The 9,001-nt window shown below is 36.2% G+C and overlaps 2 pseudogenes; both read right to left on the bottom strand.

The window, feature by feature from the left end:
* Positions 1-315: 315 nt before the first annotated feature.
* LOC147829682 (DNA endonuclease RBBP8 pseudogene) lies at positions 316-1,289 on the bottom strand (annotated as a pseudogene).
* Positions 1,290-1,368: 79 nt separating this feature from the next.
* LOC101701451 (DNA endonuclease RBBP8 pseudogene) lies at positions 1,369-2,951 on the bottom strand (annotated as a pseudogene).
* Positions 2,952-9,001: the final 6,050 nt, after the last annotated feature.

Below are 9,001 nucleotides of genomic sequence, written 5' to 3'. Positions count from 1 at the left end.
AAGTACTAAAATGTTCTCTGTTGGTTCAAGGAGGCTTCAAGTCCCAGGCATGCCGGGCAGGAATGTAGCCACCTTAGTGAATATGAAAAGCCTTTTTTATCCTTAGTAGAAACTCTCACTAGTGGCAACCTCTTTAGGTTAGATAATGGAGGAGACCATTATTTAAATATATCTAGTATCTTTCCTAGAATTGCTAGGGACAATTATTAAAGACTATGTCTAAATACATGTGCATATGTATATACAACACATACATTCTGGCTGAAAGTATATTTTATTTTTTACAGAAGATAAAAAAATCATTTAATACCAACTTTAAATAACTAAAAGAGAAAAAACTGCCCTTTGTCCTTCTGTTTTTGCTTCAGCCTCTGAAACCTTCTGCTCCTTGCCTCTTGGAGAATACAAGGTGTTGTAAGGTTACCATCTTTTTGGATGAGGGTGAAGATCAAGAGCTTATTGTAACCTCTTTCCATACAAGTCTGAGAGGAAAGGAAACCAACTTCCCAGAAGTTCCCTAGTGCATTAGATGGAATCTGGAAAAACTGCCATTCCTTGAGCAGGAAGCCAACTTCTTTTCGGTGTCTTCTGCTGGATTAGCTGCATAATAATGTGTGCCCAAGCAATTTTCTTTGTTTTTTCTTACCACCAAACAGATTTGTGTTCTTCATGTGTTGTCTGACCGAACATATCTTCCAAGCTGTCATTCATCTTTTCTTCTCTGTTTGGACATTTTTCTCCTTTTTACTCTTGCTTCTTCACTTTTAAAATCGTACTTTCACTGACCAGCATACAATCCGTGTCTACTGTCTCTCCTGCTCATCTTAACTGACTGCCATCCTTTGTATCTATTATAGTAAAATCCATTTTATACCAAGGAGTGTCTGCTTCTGGATATTTTCAAAGGATGTATCTTGGTTGTTGTTAAACTCAGTTTTAGCATTCTGCAGGTATTTAACTGAAGAACTGATGCAAGATCACATCCTTCATGGACTGACCTGTTCCATACTTTTATTGGCTCATGAAAACGAGCACTTTTCATATCATCAAAGAGACTGTCTCCAAATTTTTATGTGGATATAGAGGGATTTTGAGGATGGGATTTTCTTCTTTTATTGGGAATGGTGTTTTATTGTCTGAAGGGAATTTATGCCAAGACTGGTGGATGCACTCCTGGGAACAAGACTCCTGGAAGAATCTTTGGATACTATGCAGCTCCCATCCAAGGCCCTGCAGCTTGTGATCCATTGTTTTAAAAATATTTCAATATATATGTCAATTGGTTTCATATATACTACTAGTTTATCTTAGTTCATTTAAAAGAAATATTTGTGTTATTTGTTTCTTTGTTGTAAGAATCTTTTTGATTTACATCTTGTACTCTGAGAAACTACTTTGAAAATAACAATACAGAGTATAATAACTGTTATTATCTCTTATTATTTGATTATGTAAATTTGTTTTATTTTTTTATAAAATAAAAAAGGAGGCTTAGGGGCATCTTACTTCCTGTTCACTGTCTTCCTCAGTTTTCTTCCTTTTGGATGTTCTGACCTCCATGATTTCAGGGATGCCATATGTTTACCATTAATAGCATCTTTTGTGTGATCCTGTCCATGTATGCATTCATTTGTATTTTTATGAGTTTAGTAGAAGATGACTGGTTAATGATCTTGTTCACTTCAGACTTAAGACCATGATTTATAAAAGGGGCACTATTCAGATTTTTTTTTAAATTCTTTTTTTTTGGTACCAGGGATTGAACTCAGGATCTTGTGTTTGCAAGGCAGGCGGTGACACCACTGAGCTAAATCCCTGGCCCACTGTTTAGATTTTGATCTAGTTTTCTCTGATGTAGAAATAGAAGTACTGCTAAAAGGGGCTGTTTTCAGATGGCTTTGTTTTCTAGTGTCTAAAAGAGAAGGGGACAAATTTGTATCCAAGCCAAAGCTACTTTTCACATTACAGGTAGCTCCAAATATAGAAGATGACACCTAAGTAGTCAATTCTTCTCTCTTTGAAGTAGGACTTGAAAAGCTTAAACTGTCTTCAGTATTTCTCTGGGGTTCCTCAAAGCCTATTTCCTATGATCTCAGCAAGGCAGAGGGAGAGCTCCTAAGCAAGAGGGCTCCTTATGGCACCTTGAGATTCTGATTCTTCTAGAACACCAAGTCCAAGGATTTCAGTAACCACTATAGCTATATAGAAGATGATTTACCAGAGGACAACTGTTTGTTCCAAGTGTTTTAGCCACTGCTTTAGCTTCACTTTTATCATAAATGTCAGCTACTAGAATTTCCTTTTCATCATGTTGTGATTGAGATGAAGCCTTGGAAAATTTTCTTAATCCATTTGTACACACAGAATGATCCAATTTAGCATTTGTGTTTTCTACATATGGGACATGAATTCTCCTTTCTTTGTAGCTGGTTAATGCCAGAAATGGAGGAGGCTGTTATTAGTGAGTCTGGAATAGCATTTTCATCACATTCAAGCTCAGTTGCCTAATGCAACAATCAACAGATTATTCTCAATTTTCTGCTGTAGCTGTTCAGAAAGCTTTTTATTTTCTTCCTGAAGAGTATTCTTTTCATTCCTAAGCTCTGTAGTAATTTTAAGATTCCGCTGTTGGATATTTTCAAGCTTTTGCTGCTTTTTCTGCATAGGTTCTTCAGTTACTGCACAGAGATACACATAATCCTGCTTACTGATTTTCCAAATCTTTAATGGTTTCATGAAGGACTTTCTGTTGCTCTCTCAGCTGTTATTTTTTGGTGAAGAATTCTTCCAGTCTTTGCATCTAAAATCCATTCTTTCTTCAGTTTGGTTACTTTTACTTGTAAACCTTGTACTTTATCATGATACTCTTTCCGTTTTGTCCCAAGTCCCTTAAAGTAATTAGATACATCTGCAGGGCTACAGCTTCCGCAACCACTTCCAGAGGTGTCCATCTTGTTTATTAGGCTCCACACTTATTTTTGCTTCATATTTTCAGAACTCTTCTGTTATATCATATAGGCAGGAAGGTGTCTTTGCACAGCTGAAATGCAGCTTCTAGGGCTGCCTTATGTTCTCCAGAGCCCCAGCAGGGAAGTGGACCCTGCTGGGCTGTGAAGGGACTGCTACTCTGTCCTCTTCCTTTGAGCCTTTCCCATCCCAACCTGTGAAACCCTGGCTGGCAGAGGAAGGGCCTGACTGGGCTAGGAAGCTGTGGACCCGCCTCAACCCTGAAGACAGATTGTAAAAATGAAAAATCCAGTCAACCTTGTTTAAGATCATGCAACTCTACTGAGGCCCCATTTTGTTCTAGATTCTTTGCTTAACAGTGGAATAATTAATGAATAAAGCACAGTTTCAACTCTCAAGGTGTTTTCAGACTGGTAAGGGAATAAACTGTCAAGTATTATTTTAACAGAAATAATGTTTTATACATATTTGTTATGAATAAGGACATAGCCTTAAGAATTTGGTTGATATTTTACCCAAGAATCACTTGGAAATCCTTTCTAAAAACACAGAGCAATAAATTCATATGAATAATAAAATCTTCATTTTAAATAAAACCCCCAGGGGTTTCAGATTCAGAAGTCTTTAGCAGACACTTTGAGAAACAATGGATGAGAGCAGTAACCTTCTATTTAATGGATTGACTGGTCGTTTTGGCTGTGTGGAAACCCAGTTAAAGCATAATCACTAAGGTCATCTGTGAAGACTGATTTTAATAATCACCTTACAATTTTACTTAAAGGGAGTTATCCATGTGAATGTCCAGGCATGAAATGCAATGATCTGTTTTATTATTGTTAATTTATGCTCAAGCCTCCTTTTGCTCTCTTTTTAACCAACATAACAATTATATAGGCTAACTATTTGCCTCAGGGAGATGCTGTAATAGGGCTAATTAAATATTAAATATTTTAAAAGACTTAAACAACCTTGTAAGTAATATGTTAAGAGGAGATAAAATCATGATGATCTCTTTAGTAGGAGGAATGTTAATGAGGCACTGGGAGCAAGCATCTCTTTAATGACTATGTCCCGTGTCTGTTGGGAGGCAAAGGGATGTTTAAATTAATGGCTTTGGTAACCTGTGGCAGTTCTTCCACACCCTAGTTTCAAGGCTGAGAGCACATTTCTTAATCTTCTAAGTTAATCTCATTTTTCTCATGAAGTAGGGATAAGAACACTACTTACCTTTTGGATTGTTGTGATAGCATATATGTGTCCAATAAAGGTTAGTGGTTTTTAATAATATGTATCTATTCCATAGACTACAAATATTACTGAATTTGAAACTTGTAAATTTGTTTTTATAAACCAGAAGTGTATCTAGAATTTTACAAATGGATCGGTGATGTTAGATATAAGGGGGGGAATGGGAGGAAGAAAAGATGGAGGAATATGTGATGGTTAATTTTAGGTATCCATTCGACTGGAATAAGGAGCACCTAGAGATCTGATAAGGCATTCTTTTGAGGTGTGTCTATTCCAGAGGAGATTGGTATTTCACTGTGAGAGGACTAAGTGGGTAAAACCTACCTTCAGTGTGGAAACCATCCACTCAGCTGTGTGCCCAGACAGAGCATAACAGTGGGAAGGTGCATTTGATTAATTTTTCAGTAACTCCTAGATGAACACTAGTGGTACTTCTGCAGTCACTCACTGATGTGGTTATAACCTTTCTAAAGCACCTCTAAAAGTACAATAAAGTGTACAAAAGTCCTTGGATTTTCTTGGTATCGGTATTTGGGTAACTATGTTTTCATTTTTTCTTTTTAATGGAACTATGTCCCCTTTGATATTAAACATTCCTTGAAAGTGATCTGGAAGCCTTTGATAAATAAATGTACAATAGTTTGTGACAGGCCTTCACAAATAAACTAGATATACCAACAAGTCTGAGCTTTCAAATAACTTCTAAGCAATTACTTTTTTCCTCCAAAGGTTTATACCTTTGGAGTAATATTTTTGGTGTAATACACCTTTGGTGTAATATTTTTGAAATCATTTTTAGGAACAACCTGAGATGTAGTCCTATGAAAAAAATCAATCAACTCAAACAAACCAAATTCTTGACAGAAGTGACAATAGCAAAACAGATTCTGTAGTTACCTAGCAGTGACAAGTATTTGCCTGAATGGATGGATTCAAGTTTTTCATTTTTGGTATTAAAATAAGTTATTAGAGATTTTGTAAATTGCTGGGTTGGATAAGTGTCTCTCAGATGTCTGTGTGTCTAGGGCCTTATTCCCCGGGGAGCACCGTTAGGAAGTGCTGGAACCTTTAGGAAGTAGAGCCTACCAGAAGATCCTTGAAGCATTGGTGGCGTGGAGTGATTGTGTGGCCCAGTCCCATCATCTTTGCTTCTGAGCTGATGAGGTGGGCAGCTTTTCTCTGCTGTGCTCTCCTGCCATGGTGTGCAGCCTCACCAAAGCCACAAGACCAGTCAAATATGGACTGAAAACTTCAGAACCATGAGCCAAAATAAACCTTTTCTCTGATAAGTTAATTATCTCAGGTACTTCACTATAGTAACATGAATCTGACTAGCAGAAATTATAAAATATACATCCTATGATTGAAGAAATGACAAGTATAAGATAGATCATCTTATTTAACCTCCAAAACAGACATATATTACTATATTCCCCTTCTAAAATTAAACTAGGAAGTGCCTCAAAGGCTAAAAAAAGTTGAAATTCATTTCTCAAGATCAAAAAAGCTATTACACAGTGGGGCACCGTTTTTAATGTCTTAACATCCAAGCTTGCAGCCATTCTCCTTAGCTGCAAGCTAAGGAAGAGGACTTGATCTTTTCTTTCTCAGGTGTTGATCATTTTGTTTTGTAGAAACTTTTGTTATTGTTCATGTATGTATAAATATTATAAAATTTCCTTAACTACCCTCTAACTCTTTTGTGTTTTGTTCTTCTTAATCTTTATTAAAATACGAAACATTATACTCTTATATTCCTTAATTGATTTGAACACAAGCACCTATGCAAGTGACTTGAGAATAATATTTTGTTTACAGGATCTGGTGTGAGCTTTATTTTCCTATAAATTTGTTAAACACTGAAGAAAGAATTATCAAATTCTCAAGGGCTTCAGCATAGCAATAGAATTGCCCTCTTGGGTCAGGATCTGTGGTTTGGCTCTCTCCACTTTTGTCCCAATGGCCTATCTGTTACCTTCCAGTACTCAGCGGCTAGAAGGCTCAGCGCTTCATTTCCTAGCACCCTGGAGGCTGAAGGTCCCCATGTGTGTTAATTTCCGCCCCTCAGGAACTCCTCTGATGACATGCATTTGGGAATGTGACATGATCTGCTGATCATGTGAGGTGGGCTGTGGAGGCCACACTCATGGTGACAACTGTGTTTGTTCTCTAGACTGTGACAATTGTGGTGGGATCCTTGGCACAGGTTCTTGGTTATAGTAGTGGTAAAATACCCCTCAGGTGGGCAGTTCTGTATCTATGTTTTGGCCTTTAGGCCCTTTCAACAATTTTATAGAGATCTAATTCCCAGCATTAAATCCATTCCTAGATATAGATACATTGGTACTAGAATGGTTTCTATTATCAGCAGTTAAGTGCTGACTGGTATGACTCTTCCTGTATCTGATTTTTAGAGTATTTTCTCCTTTTTTATAAATCATAAGATTTGGGCTAATTTTGGAGCAAGTTATTTTGATCAAATAGGACTCATGCTCCAAATTAGCAGAAATCTCTCTTTCTGTTCCATTCTACTCAAGTTGGGAACAATTGCCTTTACTAGGTAACAAACGTAACATGAACAAAAATACAGAATATCAAAGGTTCTCAAATTTAGTTTTATAAATATCTTTTCTTTCCCTCTCTCTTTATTTTAAACCTGTTACGTGTGTTTACAAAAAACAATTTATAAAAGATTGACATTGTGGCTGGAGATAAGTTAATTTCATAAGACCTGATACAAAGTGATAAATAGGTGATAAACAGAATATTTTCCTTCTTCATTTAGTTATCTTCATTATCTTGCTGAAGAAGTAGAATAAAATATTTCAGGTATCTTAATGGACTCAAGAATTGTTGTCTGGAAACTTCAAGTAAGTTTAAAATATTTTTTATCATATTATTATGGAAATTTGAGAGACCATATAGCATATATAAATCTGTTTTAAACTATTTTCTTCTCTTAGTGTTTGCATGACTGAACTCAAATATATAGAGTAACTACAAATGTTGTGATTAAATTCAGTGTCCCATTATTGTTGGACTCGGTTCCAGTCACCTTCCCTTTACTAAGACAAAAATACTCAATACCTGCAACTTACAGGAGGAGAGATTTATTTTGTTCTTGGTTTCAGAGGTCTCAGTCCATGCACGGTTGGTTGGTGCAAGGCAGAAACAGCATGGTGAAGTAGGATGGGGAAGGAAAGCTGTTCACCCTGTAGTAGCCAAGAGACAGAGAGAAGGAAGGAGCCAGGGCCAAGAATACTACACCCTTCTCTGTCACATCCCAGTGACCACCCCTCTGATCAAGCCCCATTCTGAACATGAGAATACTAGGGGACATTTTAGATCTAAATCATAACAGATTCAAATATTTTTATTATCTTAGTTAAAAATAACACACATTTTATCTAAGTTCATTTAAGTATTGGGATTATGATATCATTAAATCAACTGAAAACTGGAGTTTGGTTCCACTGTTCTATTTCAACACAGAAATTGATTGTAAAAAATTTGCATCCTCTTTACATATGGCCGTGCTCACCATTAGCTGAATATTCATAGCATCACTGTGTTCTCCAAAAGTGTCTTCTTTGCAGCATCTCAGATGTCTTTATAAAGACCAAAATCAAGTTGTTGTCCTAAAAGAGCTGTCAATAATGAGTTGACTATGGACCATGTTTCTAAGCAGTTTAATTCTATCATTAAATTTGTAGGTTTTCTTTTCAAATCTCTGAGTGCTTTATCTGTAGAGGTAGGTAATCAAAGCTTGGGAAATCTTGATCATCTGCAAGGTGCTGATAGTTGTGAGGATGCTCCTGTCCTTCTCTCCCTCTGTCCTCGATGAACAGGAGTATTCTTTTTCATATGTGAATGTTTCTATACTGTCTGCCCTAGACTTTTTGGTACTGTTTTGGTTAATTTTAATTTTTTTGTCTTGAGAAATTGATATTTCTTGCCAGGATGCCCCTCCCCACATATCCACAGAAAAGGAAGACCTGGATTCCTTCCTTTGCTCTTCCCACCCTTTTCTCACTACTCCTACATTTCCCACACACAAACGTACTACTAGCTATACATATGTACATGTTGTTGCTTAGGCATGGTTTATATATTATGTACATGTAACATTTAATCAAGCCCACATATCTCCCTGTTATTGGGCATATGAATATCTCCAAAATTTTACTGCTATTCGAGTTGTTCTAGTATTTTTTTCTTTTCTGTCCATATTCCTCAAAGTGGGATTAAATCAATGGGCATGAAGTATTTCATACATGCATTCTTTTCAAATATTTATTCATTTTCTAATATACATCAGAAATTATATAAACTATTGGGTACCTGATTGGGATTATTAAAAAATAAAAGAGAGTTTCTGACCTTAATTTTGTAGGTCTTGTCTTACACATGCTAGATTGCTCCCCGGAGAATGAACAATTTGCAGAAGTGCCAATTTTTCTCATTTTCTCCATCCTTATTAATAGTGGTTTTAAACATTTTCTTACTAGTTTACTGCAAAATTGAACCTTAAAATTATTTTGATTTGTATTTGTTTAGTTGCAAGTTGAAGTATGCATTTCTTCAAAAGTAAGTTTATTCATCTTTTTTTGAATAGAATAATTCAAAAATTATTTCCCCTTTTATTAAATATCAATTTCTACTTGATTATTGTTTTGAGTTTTACATGGGTAATAATCAGACTGCTATCGGTTGAATCTTAACCTCCAGAGGCTGGTTTGCTAAAGGCCTGGTCCCCAGCTTGACGTGATTGGGAAGTGGTGGAAAC

This window comes from Heterocephalus glaber, unplaced genomic scaffold (genome assembly GCF_053883595.1).
Source record: "Heterocephalus glaber isolate CG9 unplaced genomic scaffold, H.glaber_assembly_v1.0 deba00000546, whole genome shotgun sequence".
NCBI lineage: Eukaryota > Metazoa > Chordata > Mammalia > Rodentia > Bathyergidae > Heterocephalus > Heterocephalus glaber.
This window is presented reverse-complemented; position numbering and strand designations above follow the sequence as displayed.